The sequence below is a fragment of the Euprymna scolopes genome, chromosome 8 (genome assembly GCF_053919585.1).
Source record: "Euprymna scolopes isolate OS-2025 chromosome 8, ASM5391958v1, whole genome shotgun sequence".
NCBI lineage: Eukaryota > Metazoa > Mollusca > Cephalopoda > Sepiida > Sepiolidae > Euprymna > Euprymna scolopes.
In genome coordinates, this window is record NC_136489.1 from 12,373,043 (window position 1) to 12,397,798 (window position 24,756).

At 37.5% G+C, this 24,756-nt stretch overlaps 1 protein-coding gene across 1 annotated transcript in view; it reads right to left on the reverse strand.

Annotated features, from left to right (window-relative positions):
- Positions 1-24,756, reverse strand: part of LOC145283491 (HEAT repeat-containing protein 4-like) — a 2,203,577-nt gene that overhangs the window by 652,715 nt on the left and 1,526,106 nt on the right. The window lies entirely within an intron of this gene.

Below are 24,756 nucleotides of genomic sequence, written 5' to 3' on the forward strand. Positions count from 1 at the left end.
AGAAGCAACCTGCTTCGACAAACTACTAGGACTGACCTGAAATCGAATACCTACATATGATCCGTTGCCTGATGCTTACAGCGCAAAAAATGCGTATGACCCTAAGTCTGGGTGGCAATACCTGTAACACGCTGGTCATTTGTTGTCAGTCGTTGGGGCTGAGCTTTCCCCCAGGTGCTCTGGTCTTGATGGTATGTCGCTTCTCTCAGCTAGTTCAGATATCAGTATTCAGGTCTAGAAATTAACTGGATTATTCTCCACAATTAAAACAATCAATAATCAATTATAAGAATCAAAACAATCAATAATCAATGATAACTCCGGTGATCATTTTTATGAACGAAAATAATTATTGTATGAAATCATTTCAGAGAGACTTTGTACAGAAGAAAGTTAAATTCAGGTATTTTCTCGTGCAGATTTTCGACTAAATTCGATTCTTGTTACAAGGTTCCAGACAATGTTTATCTGTCTTCTCGGCCGACCGTAGGAAAAAGTATTTCTTTCCACTTTGCTCTTTCGGGGAGGAGTCCAACTTTGGGCTAAAGCCCAACAGTCAGCGCACACTCTTTTCGTGGCGAACAAGTGAATCTCTTTTATCTGCCAAAAACTAATGTTTTTATGAAAATGTAAGTTTCCCCCTCTCTTGTTTGGAGATTAGCTTTTCTTCCTCTTGTCTCTTTTCTGTTTTCTCTCTTTTAATCCATATCGTTCGTTAAATGTCTTAACCTCTCTCTCTCTTCTTCCTTCATGCGGTCGTTCTACCTTTTGTTTTTAAACTAGGGGACCCTGCAAGTTAAAAACTAAAAATACTTATTTATAATTCTTATTGTAAAATAACACTACTTTATGATTTGACGTGATTTTTTGATGTACGATTTTTTCTCATGTCAGGGCAATCCATGTAATTGTATATAATTTAAAAAAAATTACAATTTCAAAATAAAAAACTTATAAATAACTTTCTCCAAATGCAAAATTTTTAATCCTTTTAAATTTAAGGTATTTAGAATGTGACACGAAATTTTAAAATCCTATTAAATGTAACTTTAGAAGCTGACATAAAACAGATTTTTAAAAATTTCATTTGCAAATATTCATTTGATAAAGAGAAAAACCGAAATAAAATATAAACATCCAAAAACAAGAGAATTCAAGGGACGGGCCATTATGTTCTCACAAGCGAAAATGCCTAAAGGATTAGACAGATAGAAGTAGTAAAAAACAGTTTGTGTCCTGCCGCTTACAATTTGTAGACTCATATATATATTTATAGAGAATTGGCTCTATAATAATAAATACCAAATATATATATATATATATATATATATATATATATATATATATATATATATATATATGTCCAAAGTTATTTACAAAGCTTAATAATGTTTAAAAATGCCAGAAAAATATTGTAAAAAAATAACAGTTTGTTGGAAAATAAAGTGGATATATTTTCAGACAACATCAAAAGAAACCATTGTCAGGTTTTTATCAACAGAGATCATAAAGATATTCATCTTCAAGGTGGACACTCTTATATTAAATAACATGGTTTCTTTGAACAATATATTTTTAATTCTAACATACACACGATTATATATATATATATATATATATATATATATATATATGGATATGTATTTATATACTAGGTAGTCGCCCGGCGTTGCCCGGTCGTAAAATGCACAATGTTTTATTTCATGCAGATTTGGTATTTATTATTATAGAGCCAATTCTCTATAAATTATTATTCCTATATATAATAAAAAAGTTGCAGTTCTTTCCCAACAACAGATGCTACATACACATTTCTTATGTCTAGCATATTAGCCACTATCATATGTAATTTTATAAAGACTTTTCTGACACATCCAGGTGTTCAAATAAAATCCTACATTCCATCCGAGGAGCCACACCAGCACTATCGCATTACAGAGGAAGTAGTCCCGATTTTCCCCTATTGCTGAAGTTCGACTATCGATCCCCTAAACACCGTAGGGATTTATACACATGGTATGGATATTGTGGTAACTGATTCATAAACTAATAGGCCAAATGTTAAATTTCCGTCCGTTGATTAAAAAAAAAAATTCTCCCCTACAACATTCCGGCTATTCTCATTAACTTAGATAAGACCGAGCTCTTATAACAGATTACAATTCTGTAAACTTAAACGAACGCGCAAGCTGTTATCCCAAATGGACTCTACCAATAGAGGAAGCCAGCGTTTTACATCAAATAAAGAGGTTAATGAACCGCGCTGAGATATTTGCTTTTCGCCCCCTCTCTCTATATCCATGTCTCTTTAAATGTGTTTAGAGAAAGGGAGAGCGTTTGAGAGAGATAGACAGAGACAGACACAGAGCGCGTTATATATGTTTTGTTTACATTCGAACAAATTCGAAACGAGAGAGAGAGAGAGAGACAGACAGACAGACAGAAAGGCAGACAGAGAGTGAGAGAAAGAGACAGAAAGAGAGAGAGACATGGAGAGAGATATATTAAATCATTGTCACGAATTGACCTCATTTCATTACTGCGTCGCGTTAAAATAGAAAAAAAAACACTGCATTATTTCGATGCCGTCATCGTGGAGAAGTGGATATCAGACGATAAATACGTATAACATTTCATTTTTTTCTCCATTTTTCTCAGTTATTAATATTATCGAATTCAAAAAATGCTATTGATTTTTTTCCTTTTTTTTTTTTTTTTTTCAGTATCGAAATGAAACGATAAACCTTCATTTGCTTTCGGGGTGTTTTCTTTTATTTGCTTTTTGGGTTTAATTTTATTTTTATTTTGGTTTTATTTATTTTTTTTGTTACGGAGAAAAGTGACATGATTGAAACCAAGTACTGCAATAGTTAATTTAAAAAATAATTAATGATCAAAACACGAAAGAAGTTTCATTTAATTTCTTTAGGATATGATTCCATGTTTTCGCTTTTATATAAATTTCTGCTTCTTAATAAAATTTTGAGCCGAACTATTTTTAGTCGCAGGGACCGGTAAGTAACCAGTCAACATTACCACAACTTCAGCGGCTAAATGGATGTTTGGTGGTGGTGGTGGTGGTGGGTGGGGTCACCTCTCTCCACTTACACCTGCTTACTGCGTCTAATTTTTTCTTTTCCCCTCGCTGCTATATTTCAATTATTTTTTTTTACGGCTGGAAGTTGCTCATTAGTTTTACTACACCACCTGTCTCCACTCGTTCTTGGCATTCCGATAGCCGTTCTTACTGTGAGGAGTTGTAGGTGTCGATTCTGAAAGCCGCTTATAGCATAAGGAGGTTGGGAGTAGCAGCAGCAACAACAACAACCGTACTTTAATATTTTTTTTTTTTTGACACACGGTCAGCGGACACACCGGTCAGCGGATACTGCTAGTATTAAATATAGTATAATATAATAATTATCCGAATTCCAAATATCAAGTTGGAACATGCAAAATTATTATATATATATATATATATATATATATATATATATATATATATAGAGAGAGAGAGAGAGAGAGAGAGAGAGAGAGATGGAGAGACACACACACACGCACACAAAAAGGAACAAACCATGTTATGTGTTCATCAACGTTTCGTCTTTATTGCGAGACTTCTTCAATCATTCAGAGGAGGTCTCGCAAGAAAGACGAAACGTTGATGAACATATAATTTGGTTTGTTCCTTTTTTTCTCTCTATTTCGTCGGAATACTATTTCCATTATTCTCATATGTGCGTGTGTGTGTGTGTGTGTGCGTGTGTGTGTGTGTGTTTGTGTACATATATCAATATACTTTCATTCCTTTGAATTCACACATATAGCTTGTCTTTAGGATGGAGCAATATATTTAGAGTTTCAATTCTATGTGTGTCAGAACAATAGAATGCTATAAATTTAAAATGTTACGTTGGAGCATGACGTTAACGACAGCAATATAAATCCGACAAATATAAACAATGTATTCAACTGCTAAAGCTATTAGCGAACCTATGTAGATGAAAACAAAAGCACATTTCTCAGCAACTAATCATTTAAGTGGCGAAGATAACTCAGCGTTGTATACGTGTCAGCGTTTTAATGGCTTTAATATATTTTGGGGAGTTGAAAATGAGATTCATCTTGAAAGATGACCTCTATTACTAAAACTATAAATGTCATTAAAACGTTCTCTCAGCAGAAATCTCATCTTTTAGTAATATCTATGATGATTTTATTTATTTTCTTTTTGAAAAGGAGAAGTTTTCTCCCGAAATTATCAAAATGCTAGACTATTCCGGGTATCTTTATTAATATTTACAAGTCTCATATTTACTAATTTAACATATGAAAAATATTTTTTTTTCTATTACATTTTCAAGCCATACAGGGCACATTGCCACTTTGGTGTAGGCGGCTACTAACAGGGGCAACAACTACTGGAGTACTATGTAGGGATTTGGGCAGCAAGATGTTGGTTCACGTTGCACTTGAACTTCTGCACGTCAGTACAGTTGGGGAAGCAGGGACCTGGGATGGAATTCCAAAGTCTAGCCGTTCTGGGTAAGAAACTACTGGAGTAGAAAGATCTTTTACATCTAGGGATCTCTACAGTGTGGGGGTGGGATTTAGAAGCCTGTCGGGTCTGTCGAGGGTGTTCACGTCGTGGGGGCACAAGTGCTTGCAGTTCGTCAGAGCATTCACCATTAAAATACTTGTAGAACAGGCAGAGGGATGCAACATTTTGTCGATGGGACAGAGGCTGAAGCTTAGATGCCAGTTCAGGGCCTATCAGATTTGCGACTCTTTGAACCTTGTCAAGGAACGAGAGACTAGTAGCAGATGCACCAGCCCAAATATGACAGCAATGCTCCATACATGGGCGAATGGTTGCCTTATAGAGGTACAGGATACTTTCGGGTGTTAGTAGTTTTCTAGCAGAGTAGAGAGAGCCCACCTTCCTTGCAGCGGCCCTGGCAATGCCCTCGATGTAAATGTTCCAACTCATGTTTCCTGTGAACGTTAGGCCAAGGAGCTTGAAAGATGTACTCTCAGAAAAAGAGTCGTTGGCCATTGCTATAGGTGGTAGAAAAGGTTTCTTGTAATTATTGATGGAAACTAGTTTAGTCTTGGTGGCATTGAACATGACCATCCATTTTTGTCTCCATTCCACTACAGATTGGAGGTAATCTTCTAGTCTTTCTGCCATTTCTTTAGATATGTGTTCATTTGTTTTCCTGTCGTGACTGTTATAGAGTGTGGTGTCATCAGCATATATACCCATCTCAGAGGCAATTTTGTCGGGGAGGTCATTTATGAATATCAGGAACAATAGAGGTCCAAGCATAGACCCCTGGGGCACTCCCGCATTTATATCATATTGTTTAAATGTACGACCATCGCGGACAACCTGGATTTTTCTCTTATCTAAGAAGAATTTAATTATGTTAAGTATTCTACTAGTAATACCGCATGATCTAATCTTTCTGAGGAGACCCTCATGCCATACCCTGTCAACAGCCTTAGATATATCTAGAGCTACCGCTCTGCCCTCCCCCACTTTGTCCAGTGAATGGTATATATGTTCAGAGATTACAGTTAGAATGTTTGCTGTGGAACGGGCTTGTCTAAATCCATATTGTTTGTCAGTCAGAAGCTTAGCATCCGTAAGGTGACGGACTAGAGCATGGTTAATTAAGGTCTCAAATATTTTGGCAAAAAGTGGGAAGAGGCTAATGGGGCAGTAATTTAATGGGTCAGTTCTTTCGCCAGAATTCTTGAATACTGGTACCACAGAAGCAGTTTTCCAACAGCCGGTCTGTAGTACTTGATGAACACTAGTCTGAGACAGTTAAATCTGACCCCCAAGATCGCCATGGGCATGGAATATGTGCCTACATTAAAGATGGCTTCCCGTATGGCAGGGATATCTCTAGAGAAGATCCTAATTTACCCTATATGTGCTTCAAGGTTGCACTTGCTAACACCACTGCATTTATATTTGCCCTCTATCAGACCCACAACAGCGGAGTTACTATCTTTAAGAGCATATCTGAGAAAATAGACCAGATCCTGTCTGCACATCCCTCAGCTAACTTCCACATCTGTGGTGACTTCAACGTCCATAACGTGCAATGGCTGACCCATTCAAATAAGACAGACGATGAGGGGGGGTTTTGTCATGATTTTGCCATTGCTTATGACCTCACTCAGATTGTTCGCGAACCCACCCGTGTGCCCGATACACCCGGTCAATATGCAAGCCTCCTAGACCTTTTCCTTTCAACTTCCCCTGAGCTATGTTCATGTTCCATTCATTCTCTTCTAGGATCCTCCGACCACTCCGTCGTATCAGTTAAGATAAAAACGAAATGTAATAAGTCCCCAGACGTACCCCTCCACCGTACTGTATACCGATACTCTATGGCTGACTGGGATAGCTTCCGTACATTCCTATCTGATTTAACTCTGCACTCCATGTTTAAAAAGGAAGTGTCCTCTATAGTATCAGATCTGACCGAATGGTTAATTGTAGGCATAGACCAATTCATACCATCTAAAAAATTCCAACAAAAACCCAACAGCCAGCCATGGTTCTCCCCAGAATGTGCCGCTGCTATCGCACACAGAAATCACTTTTTCCATAGCTACCAACGTAATAGATGCACTGAGACTAAAGCTGCTTTCAGGACTGCCAGCAACCACTGTAAAAGAGTAATAAAAAATGCAAGAGAGCTATATGCCCAGTCTGTTAAATCCAAGGTAGCTGATCAGCGGCTTGGTTCCCACCAGTTTTGGCAAATAACAAATAGGATCCTGAACAGAAGTGTGCGTTCTATCCCAACCATTATCAATGGACCTGAGGTCATCTCGTCAGCATCAGACAAGGCCAAACTATTTGCAAAGAAATTTGCAGCTAATTCTACCCTAAGCGACGAAGGCCATCAACTCCCCATATTTCCTCCTATAACACAGAACACGCTAGGGAACATACAAATATCCGTGCATGAGGTCGCCAAGCTAATCAAGAACCTAGATTCCAGTTAAGCAACTGGCCCTGATGGCATCCCAATTATAGTGTTAAAAAAGCTTCAACCAGAACTTGCTCCCACACTTACAAAACTGTTTAAGCGCTGCCTTAAGGAGAAGTGCTTTCCGACTCCCTGGAAGACCTCATCAGTTTGCCCTGTATTTAAGAATTCAGGTGATAAGTAATCTCCCTCTCAGTACAGACCAATAAGTCTCCTGTGTGTTATGAGTAAGTTGCTGGAATCCATATTAAATAGAGAAATAGTCAAGCACCTCAGTAGAAACAACCTTCTTAGTGACACACAATATGGTTTCCGCTCTGCACGATCTACCACAGATGTGCTGACAGTTTTATCTTACAGGATTAGTGAATCTCTTTACAAAGGCTTCCTTTCTAGGGCAATTGCTCTTGACATATCAAAAGCTTCGACAAGGTATGGCATAAGGGTCTACTTCACAAGATTTCTAGCTACGGTATAACTGGAAATGTTTTCTCAATCATTAAATCATTTCTCTCCGATAGGCTCATAAGAGTAGTGGTCGATAGACAAAAATCAGAGGCCTGCAGTATTAATGCTGGAATCCCTCAGGGGTCAATCCTGGGCCCAACACTCTTCCTGATCTATATCAATGACCTCCCTAAACACATACTTAAATCATTCGTCGATATCTATGCTGATGACACGACCATCTACGGCAACACGTCAAAGGCTGTAAATGACAAAGTTCTCTCTGATTCTCTCTCGTCTGATCTCGTGTGCATGGTTCAGTGGGGGAAGACGTGGCTGGTTACTTTTAATGCATCTAAAACCAAACTCCTATCCTTACATCATCAACGCTCTGATCCCCATCTGGCATCAATTGTGATGGATGGCTCTCGTCTGGGAGAGGCCCCGTGTTTTGACAAGCTTCTGGGTTTGACCTTTACTCCTGATCTGAAATGGAACACGTACATCAAGTCTGTTGCCAAGGTCGCTGGAAAGATGGTGGGATCCTTCTACCGCTCCAGAAGATATCTCATTACTGATGCAATTCTCTATCTATATAAAAGCCAAGTACATCCAAGGATGGAATACTGCTGCCATATCTGGGCAGGAGCTGCTAAAAACAGCCTATGATGCCTTGATAGAGTACAAAATAGACTTCGTAGCTTAGTGGGGATGCCCTTTTCTCTACCTTACAACCTCTCTCCCACAGAAAGACGTTGCGAGCCTATCCTTGTTTTATCGTTATTTCCATGGCAGTTGCTCGTCTGAACTCCAATCTCTGGTCCCCCCTCGCCAATCTTTCACGAAAAACACTCGTCTAGCCGAATCCACTGTGAAAAATTTCCCCTACTCTATATCTGTGCCTAAATCAAAACGCGGATTCCATGAACAAAGCTTCTTTCTTAGAACTGCGCGCCTGTGAAACTCTATTCCGTCTGCCTGCTTCCAACCTGACTACAACTTGGATGTCTTCAAGTCCAACGTTAACAAATTCCTAATGAACTGCCCCCTTAAGTAAACACTTCATCAAATCTCCACACTAACGTAATGTGCTTGCAATAACCCTTATCCCTGAGTGGCTTCCGGGCCTTGATAAGTGGTGACCACTGTGAAAAAAAAAAAAAAAAGCCCGGAAAGCAAGATTCATTAAAGCATTTGTTGTAGAGTTTGGAGAGAACTGGAGCTACTTCGGCTGAGCACTTTTTTAATAGCACAGCTGGGATGAGATCTGGTCCACATGCTTTTGAAGTGTCAAGATTTTTTATGATAGCATGTACTTGAGCAGGGGCGTCTGTCCGCATAGGAAATTCACGTAGGGGGTGGTTGGAAGGGTCCAGTGTTGAGTTTGAGGCAAATCGACTGGCAAGCATGTTAGCCTTTTCGGTTGCTGAGCAAACAACCTCGTGATTGTTGGTTAGTGGGGGAATTGTTGATTGCCCATTATTTACTACACAGTTTTAGATTTTCCAGATGTCACAAGTTCCTAGTTTTTGTGCTTCGATGCGTTTTTTAGTGGTTTCCATAAATTCTCTCTTAGCTGTCGCTATTTCTTTCTTAACGTTACTTCTAACTTCTATGTACATTGGTCTGTTTGAACTGGACTTATGTCGGTTAAATCTGCGGTATTCATGCTGCCTTTGAGCAATGGCAGTTGCGCAGATCGAAGTAAACCATTGGAGAGAGTGTGGCTTGCTATAAAATTTCTGCATGGGAACATGCGCTTCGATTGCAACATTTGTAACTCGTACACTCCAAAACGTACATACTCCTGATCTTAAATATAACACGTACATCAAATCTGTTGCCAAGGCCGCTGGAAAAATGGTGGGATCTTTCTTTAGATCCAGTAGATATCTCACTGCTGATGCAATTCTCTATCTACATAAGAGCCAGATACGTCCAAGGATAGAAATACTGTTGCCACATCTGGGCAGGAGCTGCTAGAAATGACTTGTCTTGCCTTGATAGAGTTCAAAATAAACTTAGTAGCCTCGTAGATGTCTTTTTCTCTTCCCTGCAAGCTCTTTCTCACAGAAGAGTTGTTGCGAGTTTGTCTCTGATGTATCGTTATTTTTATGGAAAGTGTTCGACTGAGCTTCAATCTATGGTCCCCCCTCGCCTAACTTTCACAAGAAACACTCGTCTAGCTGAAAACTCTATCAATAATTCCTCCACACTTTATCTGTGCCTAAACCTAAACGTAGATTCCGTGAACAATGCTTCTTTCTTATAACTGCAAGCCTGTGGAATTGTCTTCCGTTTTCCTGCTTTCCGGCTGACTACAATATGGTTCTCTTCAAGTCTAATGTAAATAAGTTCTTGATGAGCCGTTCCATATAAGTTAACAAATTTACCGAATTTTCATTACTAATGATCACTATATTGTCCAATTTCTACTGTACACTCTTTAACCCTTATCCTTGAGTGGCCTCTTGGCCTTGAGTGGTGATGCCTGTGTAAAAAAAAAAAAACATTTGTACACACTTATACCCCAACACGTTTTATGCAGTGAACTTCATAAAGGAGACCAAGAGAAAGAATAACTTGATCTCACTTTTTCGTAACAACGACATATATCTCCTAATTCTTCCGCCACACGTGACGTAAGCCACATCTCTAACGTGATCTTCTCTCACGTGATCTTTCTCCTTTTTATAATCTGTTTCCTTACAGTGACGTCATTTCGCATTTCGTAAGCATTTGCATAGGCGCGTCCGCGCTCTGTTACACATTTTCTGAAGCGATTGTCTTCGGTTGTTTGTTTTTTTTTCATATTTCCCGTTACCATTTATTTGTTCTGCATTATCATTAGCATTTATTTGTTTTTACTTCTGGTCAACACAAAAGAAGGCACATTGTCACTAAAACTACGGTAATAGTGGCCATAGTAGTAAGAGGTAACTTAAGGTGACAGATGTTTGTTCACATTACATTTAATTTTTACATTTTGACCCAGTTGAGGAAACACGGATAAAGGACGGAATTTTAATGCAAGAGGTCCAAGGAAATAATAAGTGGAACAGAAAATGTTTGGTATCTGTGGATTTTTACTGTGAAGGGGTTGGATTTTGCCGTTAGTCAGGTTAGTCAGAAGTATTTTCCTTGAAGGGTTACAAGTACAATAATTCAGTATATATGAATTTTTGGATCTGAATTTATTTAATGCCATTGGCTTCATGAATACATACATCTATTACTAATGGCGATATGGCGTCTGTTTGTCTGAAATAAAAACTACAGGTATTAATCAAACTACTGTTCTCATCTTGATTGTGATTTTCACAACCGATGCAACCCCCGACCTTCTTTAGGTGTATCTTGTCAAACTCGGGAATATTTCTGTCATGCTCTTGTTCCGTCAGCCATGACTGGATAGAGGTTCTAAGTAATTGGTAATTACATTTTTCCATCGCCCACACTGAGAATTGTAACTTTCAACCTTCAGGAGAATATCGCTTTTACAATGAAGTGGTTAGAGCATTTGGAAAAATCAACTGTAAAAGTGATATTCTCCTGGTGTTAACTTTGGTCAAAATCGCCTCTTCCTTTTTCATCGGATTATTTCGATTATCGATACTTATCGAAGACATTCCAACACAGAACCTATCTAAGAACACTGTCAGGCACAAAATGTACTTTTGTGTGAATTCTCATAAAAATCGACCTAGCCGTTTTCGAATCCATAAGGAACGAACTCACAAACACACAGTCACAGTTCCTTATATACATTTTTTTCCTTTATGTAAATATAGTCATATCTTGAAACGATGAGATCAAAAATGATCGAAATAGTCTGCGCATCGTAGCAAGATATGACTGTATTTACATAAAGAAAATAAAAATTATGAATTTGCTCTCTTTGATCGAGGAATATACCTTTGTTGGAATTAAATAATTCTAATCTTTTGGATATTTTCATCCTGGAATATATATATAAATATAAGTAAATAATATATATATATATATATATATATATATATATATATATATATATATATATATATATATGGCGATTAAGCTACACTGAATAATCCGCGTTTCGTCCACTCTAGGACTCTTCAGGATGAAACGCAGAAAATTCAGTGTAGCTTAATCGCCATATATATTTTATAAATTACTATATAATTATTCCGCGTTTCATCCTGAAGAGTCCTAGAGTGGATGAAACGCGGAATATTAAATGTATCTTAATAATGTATATATATATATATATATATATATATATATATATATATATATATTTATATATATATTTAAGCCTGATGAATCCTAGCGTGGATGAAACGAGGAATATTCTGTGTAGCTTAATTGCCATATATATTTTATAACTTACTATATGTGTGTGTGTGTGTGTGTGTGTGTGTGTGTGTGTGTGTGTGTGTGTGTGTGTGTGTGTGTGTGTGTGTGTGTGTGAAAATAAATATATATTTATAAGTATGAGTAAATATATAAAAAATAATCGCCTGAAATCAGAACAGGAGAACAACAATGTCTAAGTCATTATATAGCTAACCCTTAAAATATAAGGAAAGTATATGAATTATAATCAGTCGTTTAGAATAGTGTGCGTATATATATATATATATATATATATTTATATATATATATATATATATATATATATATATATATATATATATATATATACGCATCATTTGAATGTGGCCAAATGTAGCACTTAAGTAGATTTATGGCACAATTAATGAGGGTCAGACTCTCAATCAAGTGTTTTAAAGATAAGCATGCAAAGCTAAACATTCGAAAGATTGGATCACAGATAGAAACTAATTATTCGCTCAAAATCTGTTGGAAAATTGTTAATCGATAGCAAAACGAGCAAGACAAACAAAATCACCAAAGCAGAAGAGAATGATAACATCTCATCATGATTCTCTTGTTGCGTTGGCTTATTATACAATAAACTCACAGCGAACAGACTCTATTCCCATTTGGTTTCTAATATTCAATGTTCATCAATAAATCTCATGGATAAACATCTCTCTTTCACTATTACTCTCCTCCTTCCCCCTCTATATTTCTCTCTCTATCGTTCTCTTATTCCATTAATAGACCAGTGAATCGAAGATTATCCGTACAATTTCTGAATGCACTTTTTATTCAGTAGGTATTCAAACAATTCAATGTTTCTCCAGTCATTCACGTCAATTATTTAAAAGTAAAAAAAGCTAGCCTCTCACTCACTTTCTATCTATGTGTATGTTTCTGTCTCTCAAAATATATATATATATATATATATATATATTTTTAATTTTTTTTAAATTATATTTTCACCCCAAACAAGGCACATTGCCACTTTTGTGTAGGGGCTACTATCAGAGACAGCAACTACTGGGACACTATGTTGGGATTTGGGTAGCAAGATGTCGGTTCACGTTACACTTGAACTTCTGCATGCCAGTACAGTTGGGGAAGCAGGGACCTGGAATGGAATTCCAGAATCTAGCGGTTCTGGGAAAGAAACTACTGGAGTAGAAAGATCTTTTACATCTAGGGATCTCTACTGTGTGGGGGTGGGATTTAGCTGCCTGTCGGGTTTGTCAAGGGTGTCTATGTCGTGGGGGCAAAAGTGTCTGCAGTTCGTCAGAGCATTCACCATTAAAAACTTGTAGAACAGGCAGAGGGATGCAACGTTTTGTCGATGGGATAGAGGCTTGGACTTCTACTGTTTCTGATATTCATAAATGACCTTCCCGACAAAATTACCTCTGAGATGGGTATATACGCTGATGACACCACACTCTATAACAGTCACAACAGGAAAACAAATGAACATATATCTAAAGAAATGGCAGAAACACTAGAGGATGACCTCCAATCTGTAGTGGAATGGGGACAAAAATGGATGGTCACATTCAATGCCACCAAGACTAAACTAGTTTCCTTCAATAATTACAAGAAACCTTCTCTACCACCTATAGCAATGGCCAATGACTCTTTATCTGAGAGTACGTCTTTCAAGCTCCTTGGCCTAACGTTCACAGGAAACATGAGTTGGAACAATTACATCGAGGGCATTGCCAGGGCCGCTGCAAGGAAGGTGGGCTCTCTCTACCGTGCTAGAAAACTACTAACACCCAAAAGTATCCTGTACCTCTATAAGACAACCATTCACCCATGTATGGAGTATTGCTGTCATATTTGGGCTGGTGCATTGGCTACTAGTCTCTCGCTCCTTGACAAGGTTCAAAAGAAAGTCGCAAATCTGATAGGCCCTAAACTGGCATCTAAGCTTCAACCTCTGTCCCATCGACAAAACGTTGCATCCCTCTGCTTGTTGTACAAGTATTTTAATGGTGAATGCTCTGATGAACTGCAAGCCCTTGTGCCCCCACGACGTGAACACACTCGACAGACCCGACAAGCTGCAAAATCCCACCCCCACACTGTAGAGATCCCTAGATGTAAAAGATCTTTCTACTCCAGTAGTTTCTTCCCCAGAACAGCTAGACTTTGGAATTCCATTCCATGTCCCTGCTTCCCCAACTGTACTGACATGCAGAAGTTCAAGTGAAACGTGAACCAACATCTTGCTGCCCAAATCCCTACATAGTACTCCAGTAGTTGTTGGCCCTGATAGTAGCCCCCTACACCAAAGTGGCAATGTGCCTTGTTTGGGGTGAAAATGTAATAAAAAATTTCTTTTGTTAAATATATAAGCCTTGTCGGTTGATGAGCGAACAACCTTGTGATTGTTGGGTAGTGGGAAAATTGTTGATTGCCCATTATTTACTACACTGTTGTAGATTTCCAGAAGTTACGATTTCCTAATTTTTGTGCTTCGATGCGTTTCTTAGTGGTTTCAGTAAATTCTCTCTTAGCTGTCGCTATTTCTTTCTTAACGTTACTTCTATCTTCTATATACTTCTGTCTGTTTGAACTGGACTTATGTCGGTTAAATCTGCTGTATGCATGCTGCCTTTGAGCAATGGCTGTTGCGCAAACAGGAGTAAACCATTCGGGAGAGTGTGGCTTGCTATAAAATTTCCACATGGGAACATGGGCTTCAATTGCTGTTTTGAACAATTCAGTGATCTCATTTATGCACTGTTCAGCAGGAAGAAAAAAAAATATTTCCCCATGGGGCATCTCTGATAAGATCTCCGATCGCTTCCCAGTCAGCCTTTTTATAATATCTCGTTGTTTTGAGCACTGGCTCTTCAGTTTTGGGTCTAGAATTTAGGGCGATTTCTTCCATTATCACTGCATGGTCAGCGTTCCCGAATGGGCTGTCAGCATTTGTTATACAAACTGTAGTCAGAAACAGATCTAGAAGTGATGCGTGTTGTTCTTGCTGGTAAGGGAAACGGGTTGGAAACGTAACCATTTGTGATAGGGAGCGAGATATAGCGAAACTATGTGTTGAGCTGCCTGCTGCATCTGTGTGAGTAGAGAATCCAAGCCAGTTTTTGTGGTGAACAGTAAATCACCAAATACATGTACTTGTGCACTAGTGTCGAGGGAGAGTTCTGTGTCTATGCTGTCAGAGACTTTGTTTATTATAGTGCAGCCCTGGGTCGAGGGAGAGTGATAGAGAAAATAAAAGTAGCTAATGTTATGTTGTATGTTTAGTCTAAAGCACATAAAGGCTTGATCGTCCGTTTCTAGGTCTGTTTCTCTAGTCAGGGGGAGGGTATTACGAACGTAGACTCTGAGTCCGTGCATATGTCTGTCAGAGTCCTTACCGCAGAGTGGGAGATAGCCAGACATGTTAGTTAGAGGGGATGGAGGAGTGTAGGTTAGTCTCGCTTAGTGCTAAGATATCCGGGGTATTTGTTAGGAGAAATGCTTCAACATCAGCTAAATTAGTTCTAAGCCCACGGATGTTAGTGAATGCAAGCCTCAAGGGAGGAGGCAAGTTGGATATGTTTGTTCCTAGGCCTGGTTTAGGCTTATTTTTTTTATTGTACTGTCATCATGTTTTTAAAGGGTTTCAGTTAGGTGAGGGGGAGCTGAACAAGAGGTTATGCAGGGTATCAGACATGCAACAAAAGTAGACCATTAGCTGCACTTTCTTCAACTAGGACTGTGGCCTCAGGAAAGCCCATTGGGGATGAGTGCAGGGTCCCTTTCCCGATATTATATAACTGTTGATGGAGCAGCCACTCTAAGCGCTACCAAAGAGTTAGGGTTCCTGTACTACCAGTCGGAAACAGCAGCCAGGAACTGTCAATCCGGTACCCTCAGCCCATCAGAAGAAGATCACCCCAATCTAATTGCACAGGTATGTGTGGTACTCAAGCACTCCCAAGTGCCCAGTTTTGAGGGGTGGGATGTGTCGGGTGTGGAGGAATGGCATTCATTGCCCTAGACAAGAAACAAAATCTACCACTAAGTGTTTTGTCGATTCACTTGTGATAGTGTCTCTGCGCCTGACTAACAGGCAAAGAAGGATTATCTACTCCTTAAGCAATTTAGGTTTGCAGACCGGTTGTCATCCAAGACTGGAGAGGCCTCCCTCCCCTTTGGTTTAGTTTCAGAGTTTTCCTTCTCCTAGACGGGTGATCTGGGAAGATCTACTGGGTCCATCAGCCCTGAGAGTGTTTGCTCCGCATCTGGGCCCTAATCCAGGTATTTCTGCGACCTGGCGTGGTTAGTTAATGTTACAGGGTTAGTTTGTAGAGGTTATATATCTAATGAATAGTTACACTCCTCAAAGGGATTTAGGGGCATGCAGTGTAAGCAGTTTTGTGGGGAAGCTTGTTAGAAAAGCGTTAGTTTGGATTAAGACTTTTACCTTTAGGTTTTTCCATTTTTTTTAACTTTATGTAAGTTTAGGTTCAGGATAACGTTATAGTTTGAGTAGGTATTAGGAATTGAGCTAAGAATTTTGCCCAGTCACTGTATATTTAGATTTACGAAGGTTAAGGTGTAGGTGCAGTACACTCAGGGTGTAACTGGAGGTACATTTTAAGACATGGCGTATTCCGTATGTATAATTATGTAAATAGATATTGGGGCACGTTTTCAGTAGATGCAAATAGATAGAAGTTGTGTCAGTGTTTCTACCATTGAGGAGAGATAATTTCAGTTTTCATTTAAGAGTCATCGAGCGTTTTGCATGACAGGGAGTATCGGATTTGGTTTAGTATTGTTCGTTGCAAAACCATCTAGAAAGAGGCAGTTGTTATGTAATGAAGATCGCTTTGCATCCGAGTGCATACTTTTGGCTGGTAAGCACCAAACTGGATAGGAATGAACTCTAAAGCATGTCAGAGGTAGAAATGTATAGATGTTTAGTGATGACTGTTAGGCGGGTAGCATGTGAAAATTAGGAGCTTGAGGCTAAGGATTCCACTACTAAGGCGTATGTATAATGTAGGGTTTTAGTGTCAACTAGAGGGGGGGGAAGATTGTTAGCTTTCAAGGGTCGGGGTTATTAACTTACAGTATACAGTAAAGTTTCATTTGGATTTAGAGTTATATATATATAAGTTATTAAAATATATATGGCAACTAAATTACATATAATTTTCCGTGTTTCATTCTCGTGTGGACTTGTCAGACAAATTCATGGAATTGATAATTCGCATGAATTAGTTTTGTGAGTCCTCACGAAGATGAAACACGGAAATCTGTGTAGTTTAATAAACATACATTCACTGCCTATCCTACTTATGTATTGAGCATTGTTGAAATAAATAATGAAATTTGGTACATAAAATTTTATATATCCTTATAAAATTTAATGTGAATACATAATAATAATTGTAATTATATGTGTGTGTGTGTGTGTGTGTGTGTGTGTGTGTGTGTGTGTGTGTGTGTACTGCCGAGTCTCAACTAGATAAGTGCATATCTGATTCCTGGGTTGGGGTGTGTGCTAGTCGCACTGAAAAATTGTGATACAGAAACAGTCTCTCTGTGGACGACTATATAAGACCAGTTCGTTAATAAGAGCACTTTCGTTAACGTAATACGAAGCGTTTAGTTTGTTAATAATAAAATGTATCACTTTAAAAATGGTGGACAATATTTATATATAACGACGTTACAGAGATGATTTAAGAGTGCTGATCCTGTGGCTTAAAAGTAGAATTATAAACTAGATAGTTGTAGGTTCGATTCCTAGTTTGGGATTGGTATCAGTCTAATCTGTTGTGGAATGGGGACAAAAATGGATGGTCACATTCAATGCTGCAAAGACTAAGTTTGTTTCCTTCAATAACTACAAGAAACCTGCTCTACCACCAATAGCAATGGCCAAGAACACATTGCCTGAAAGTACTTCTTTTAAATTCCTCGGCCTAACGTTTACAGGGAATATGAACTGGAATAGATACATTGAGAGCATTGCCAAGGCTGCTGCAAGGAAGGTTGGCTCCCTCAACTGTGCTAGAAAGCTACTTACGCCTGACAGTATCCTGTACCTCTATAAGGTCACCATTCGCCCATGTATGGAGTACTGTTATCACATCTGGGCTGGTGCATCTGCTGCTTGTCTCTCACTCTTGGACAGGGTTCAAAAGAGAGCCGCCAACCTGATAGGTCCTGAACTGTCATCTAGGCTTCAGCCTCTGTCCCATCGACGAGATGTTGCATCCCTCTGCCTGTTCTACAAATATTTTAGTGGCGAATGCTCTGACGAACTGCAAACACTTGTACCTCCCCTACGTAACTACCCCCGACAAACCCGACAAGCTAGTAAGTCTCATCCCTTTACAGTAGAGATCCCTAGGTGCAAGAAAGTCTTTTACTCCAATAGTTTCTTCCACAGAACTGCGGGTCTTTGGAACTCCCTTCCGGGATTCTGCTTTCCCAACTGTACTGATATGCAGAATTTCAAGTGTAATGTGAACAAACATCTTTCTACTCATCTCCCTTCATAATGGCCCTGCTAATTATGTCCCTGATAGTAGCCCCCTGCTTCAAAGTGGCACTGTGCCTTGTTTGAGGTGAAAATTGAATAAAAAATTTTTTTTTTTTAAATTGCACTGGAGAACCGTGATACAGCGAAACAGCATATATATATGTGTGTGTGTGTGTGGAGGGGAGTGTATAATGGAGTAATATAAAGATGAATATATAAGATTCTAGGGCATTAATATAAGCGATATTGAAATTCAACAAATAAAATTGACAAATTTACAAATTTATGAAATCAAAAGTCTTTAGAAGGTCAGTATATGGATAAATACATGGAGACATCATACAAGCATACAAATTCAGATGTGAATTGGATGGTTCAACAGATGAATTAAGATTATATAATTTAACTATAATAGAAAAGAAAATAAATAAATAAAAAGTCCCACACTATCAACCAAACTCTGACCTCTGTCCCATTGATGCAATGCTGCTCTCTGGTATCGGTTTTACAAGTAGTTTAATGGACTGTGCTCTGACCACACCGTTGTACTTCTGCTCCTTCAACGTAAATACCGCCAACCAACCCGACAAGCAGCAAATTCCCATCTCTCACTATAGAAGTCCATAAATGACGAAAAGCTTTCTATTCAAATACTTTCTTCCTTCCAGCTATTAAATTTTGAATTACCTCCCTCTTTCCTGCTTCTCTTACTGTACTAAGGCGCAGAAATTTAAATGAAATGTGAACAAACATCGCATTGCACAATACCTTTTATAGTGCCTCTCTAGATATATCCACACTTAACAGCGCTTTACATCCAAGCTGCAATATGACTTGTTTGAAGTGAAAAAAAGGAAATAACTCTTTTAAAAGCTTTTTTACAAGAAAGTCACCACTTATTAAGGCCTGATGCCCACTCGAGGATAAGAGCTAATATTTGTAAAGAGGTGATTTAATAATCTTTAATGGTGTAAGTTGGGTACACTTTGATTATTTAAGGAGACAGTTCAACAAGAACCAATTTGCATTAGACTTGAAGGCAACCATACTGTCGTTGGCTAAGAAGCAGGCGAGCAGAATAGTGTTCCACAGGATGGCAATTCTAGGAATGAACCTTTGTTTGTGGAAACTGCATTTAGATTTAGGCACAGATAGAGAGTGGGAGAAATTGTTGATAGTGATTGTTGCTAATCGAATGTTATTTGTGAAAGTTTGGAAAAGGGGGAGGGGACCATAGATTGGAGCTAAGACTAGCAGTTGCCATGAAAATACCGATAGAGCAAATCAAATAGTTTTCCAAGAAATTAATAATTTTAGCTTATGTAATAACTGATATTTACAAGGGAGGTAATCAATTTTTGAAAACTATCAAAAACTTAAATTAAATTTGTGAATCATTTCCCTTGTGTTTACCTCACACGTGACAAAACAAACATGGCGAAATCATTTTTTCATTGAATCATGGAAATGTGTGTTTTATTTATTATTCCAGAAATATTTAACTAATTGTGTCATGACAATTATGTAGATAATATTGCTTAAGTAAGTAGTTATTATGGCTTTTTAATGAAAACTCAATTTTTTTGCTGTTGGATTTTGCTACAATAACAAAGAAGTACCTATCTTTTCTCTTCTTTACATTTCCTGGCGCATGGTTTTAACGTTTATTCTTTTTAATTCTAATGATTGCTGGTTGGTTGTATTTTGTTTCATGGCATATCAACCCTTTTCAGGTTATTTAATGCCAAATCCAGTGATTTTGAAGAAAAATGTTTTAATAGAATATATTTTTTTCTCAAGTCATTTTTTATTTAACCTATAGTTGGGACCCTAACAGGTACTACCTCCGGGCAGTACCTCTTAGGGTCCCAACTCTCTGGGTCAGAGTGGACCTGGGAGAAATGGCAATTAAAGGGTGACTCCATACTCCCAAAAGCCCGCAAGCTGGGGCCTCACTATCGGGTATAGTTTAAGGTCATATTCAGGACCTATTCTAATGAAAGTTCTCATCTCACCACATAACATTATGTAGAAAGTACTATTTCTACACACTTCAGCCAAATATAAGTCCGGTGTTTCCACGTTTAAACATGATATTTTAATTCATGTAGATTGCTTATATATTATTATAGAATAAATTGATTATTATATATTACAAGGAAAGGAAAAGAAAACAATAAATAAATAAATACTTGAATGTCTTGAAAAAGTCACTTCGGATTAATGTTTAGTTTTCAAATGTCCAAACGAAGAAATGATTTGCGGCGATTTTAAATTTCACTTCTTCTTATATAATAAATTGAACTCATTAATAAGGAACAATTAAAATAAAATGGTGAGCTTGAACAGGGGATAATTCGATCTGTAATCGAATGCTGTACCACAAAGTTATAGATCCAGATTGTAATAAATCTGTTTTTTGTTAAGAATAAATGATTTGCTGAAATTTTATTATCTTCCTTGCCGGTGTAACGTAAAATATTCTCCTGTAAAAATTCTTGTTATCTATAAGAGAGAAATGCTCTTTATAAGATCGGATTTTTTTTTGATTTTCGATAGTTATTGGGTGAATTTCTGTACAAAACATATCTAAGAATACTGCCAGACATATACTTTATGTGACGTTGGCAGAAGATAAGCTAATCCATCCAAGCCGTTTCGGAATCTATGGAGAAGGAACTCACACACACACATGCACAAAGTGACTTTTATATAATAGATCACTGTGTTGTATATTCTATTTGAGTATACCGCTTTATTATTATTTTCATAGCAGGATTATATATGTTAATATTGTAGTACCTTTAACATGCATATGTACATACGTGTGTTATGGTTTCCAAATTAGGAATTACTCGATTGGGGAGATCCTATTTATTGAAAAGCAATTTATTGAAGGTGATAGAATACTACAGACATTCAATTATTTATATATATAGATCCGCTTATTTAATGTTCGTAGTATGTTATCACCTTCTGTCCTCCTTTATAATAAATAGGATCTCCCGATCACCAAAGACACAATGTAAAATACATAAATAAGTAAATAAAATGATGTCGCTATAAGTTTTGAAGAAAACATGTTTTTTTTTCTGTTTTAATTTTATGTGTATGGGTCCCCTGAAAAAAGGAGGGTGACCTGTCAATTCACCCTTGTCTGTTCGTCTGTCCACAATTTTCTCAATAACTATGCCTTAGAATTTTTAAAGAAAACATGTGTTTTTGTGGGTTTTAATTTTTTTTTTTATACTGGGTGAGTAAAATGAAATATAATGTAAAGTGAAAACGGACTATTGTACAGAATGATGAAGATGATTAAAGATTTGTGAAACGTGGTTCGCTAGAACTTATCTAAGTTCGGATAACAAATGGTCTCATCCCACAATTCTGGCTCCTTTCATATGGATGGTTAACAGTTCTGCTTCATCGTAAATGGAATTGAATGCTGAATTCTCACCGCCATCTTGGGATGTTCGGGAAGAAGACAATATTCAAAGGATAACGCGAAACAGAAGTGAGGTGGCATTTGGTGACTGCCGTCGTGGGCTTCGCACCGAAGTTCCAATGTCCAGCTGAGGTTGAAAAAGAGAACAAGGCAAGATCTATCAAGTTTTTTTTATAGTTTAATACACATGGCCCTTAAGGGGGTGGGGGTAAGAGATCACTGCTAACCAATCCAGAGAGCATAAGAGGGGAAAGCACCATTAGCAGGAGGAGCTACATAAATAAATTCCAATATTATTTCCTTTGTATTTACTATATCCCTCTTTGACACGATTTCTAATAGAAATTTTGTTCTTAAAGTTGTAATGTAAAAATCGTTGTAAAATATTTAATAATTTATCAGTACCTATAACGTACATACGTGTGTCATGGTTTATTTATAAAAATAATAAACTTGGAGTAAGTTAAATGTCTTTTAATAAACATACCATGGCCATGGCTGATGGAATGGGAGGAAGCTAGCCCAATGAATTAAATAAAGAGTTCTGTTTGAAATTTGGGACTTATTCCCAAGTTTAATGGAAAGATTTTGACAAGACATACCTGAATAAGGTCGGAGATTAGATCGGACGAAACGTTGTGAGAATAACATCCAAAATTAGAACAGTATTTTAATAATCCAAGTAATACAAAATATCGTTTGTTAAAATTCTATATTTTATATTTTACGTCTTTTCGATCATTGCTACATGCTCTTTTTGACTTCCGGTTTCTGGTGCCCATTTAGCTTTAATGATCTCATGACAACAGAGCAGGTGCAACATTTGAATGAAGCAATGTAAGATTGCTACATTGCTAAATTAATAGGAGTGATAGTATAGTTTCTACTTAAAACAGACTGATACAAAATCCCCATTAGCAATAGCAGTACAATACTGCATGAATAGAAGTAATAGCATAGTTCCACGTTCAGAGAGACAGATTCAAATTCCCCAGTGGCAATAGGAGTGCAATAATACATTAATAGAAGTAATAATATAGGCATGGTCAAACAGAGAAAAAAGACATTCTGAATTTTTTTTTTTTTTATTACACAGTGATCACCTCTTATCAAGGCCCGGAAGCCACTCAGGGATAAGGGTTATTGCAAGTACATTACGTTAGTGTGGAGATTTGATGAAGTGTTTACTTAAGGGGGCGGTTCATTAGGAATTTGTTTATGTTGGACTTGAAGACATCCAAGTTGTAGTCAGGTGGGAAGCAGGCAGACGGAACAGAGTTCCACGGGCGTGCAGTTCTAAGAAAGAAGCTTTGTTCATGGAATCCGCGTTTTGATTTAGGCACAGATAAAGAGTGGGGGAAATTTTTCACAGTGGATTCAGCTAGACGGGTGTTTTTCATTAAAGATTGGCGAGAGGGGACCAGGGATTGGAGTTCAGATGAGCACCTGCCATGGAAATAACGATAAAACAAGGATAGGCTCGCAACGTCTCTTCTGTGGGAGAGAGGTTGCAGGGTAGAGAAAAGGGCATCCCCCACTAAGCCACGAAGTCTATTTTGTACTCTGTCAAGGCAGGATAGTCTGTTTTTAGCAGCTCCTGCCCAGATATGGCAAACAGTATTCCATCCTTCGACGTACTTGAAAATGAAAAATGAAGAAAGGATGTGAGTTTCAAGTTATCTGAGAGGAATATAATCACTAATCAGATGGGACCAGATTTTGCTTGTTACTGTCGTCCCGCATGCAGAGTAGAAACCGGACAATCTTGACTATAATCGTATTATTAGAATGAGTAATAGAACTTGTGATCATAAAAGTCTTATTCTAATGCACACGTGTATTATGGGTAATTATTAGGCATCCATAGCGTTCAGGAAAGGTGTAGAAAATGTATAGGTTAATTGGGCAATTTATAACTATAAAAATCTGATTTTCACAAAAAATACTTTTAGTTATATTTTTAAAATATTTTTTCTTTCAATTTTATGCTTGCAGTGATATTTAACCATTTTTTTTATCAATCGTTCTAATTGGATCACTCAGTCAAACCGGAAGGACAATAGCGCCATCTTTTCATCAAAAAGATAGAAAATGTCATCCATTATTATTTCTATGAAAACAAAATGTCAGAGAGTAGCAATAAAGCGAATAAAAACGGAGAAAATTGTTATTTGCTGAACAATTATATTATAAATATTATACGAATAACATAAAAATATTTTTAAAAAACCCGGATATTTTCCACGCCGTATAAAAAAAAGAATAAAACAAAAAATATAAAAAAATCAAAATTTTAAAAGAATAAACACATAAAGCATAAAAAATATAAAAACAAAGAATAAAAAAGTTTTTACCTGAACAAAATTAGATTAAATTATTTGTATTTCACTGCATTAAAATAATCAGATCAAAACATTTGGGAAAAAATGATTGACGGATATTTAGGGGATCTGTCCATTCGATCGACATGTTTTACTATTAAAATGCTATTTAAAACATTATCAGGATAAAGGGTGTGCAATCCTTGTCCTTCTGACTCTGAGAAATATCATTTGTTTGGATATTTTATCTTTTCGTTCAGAGAATGTGAAATTCTTCTAGACTGAGACAGTTTATATTTTGTCCCAGATCGTCCATTTTAGTGGAAGATGGATTTTTTTACCTTGTATCTTAATCTGCTTTCATGGAAAGATAAGCTTATTATACATATATGTACAATTGCTCTTGACATATCAACAGCCTTCGATAACGTATGGCATAAGGGCCTACTTCACAAGATTTCCAGCTACGGTATAACTGGAGATGTTTTCTCAGTTATTAAATCATTTCTCTCTGATAGGCTCATGAGAGTAGTAGTTGATGGGCAGAAATCAGAGGCCACAGTATTAATGCTGGAGTCCATCAGGGGTCCAGCCTGGGTCCAACTCTCTTCTTGATCTACATCAATGATCTCCCAAAACACACACTTAAATCATTCGTTGACA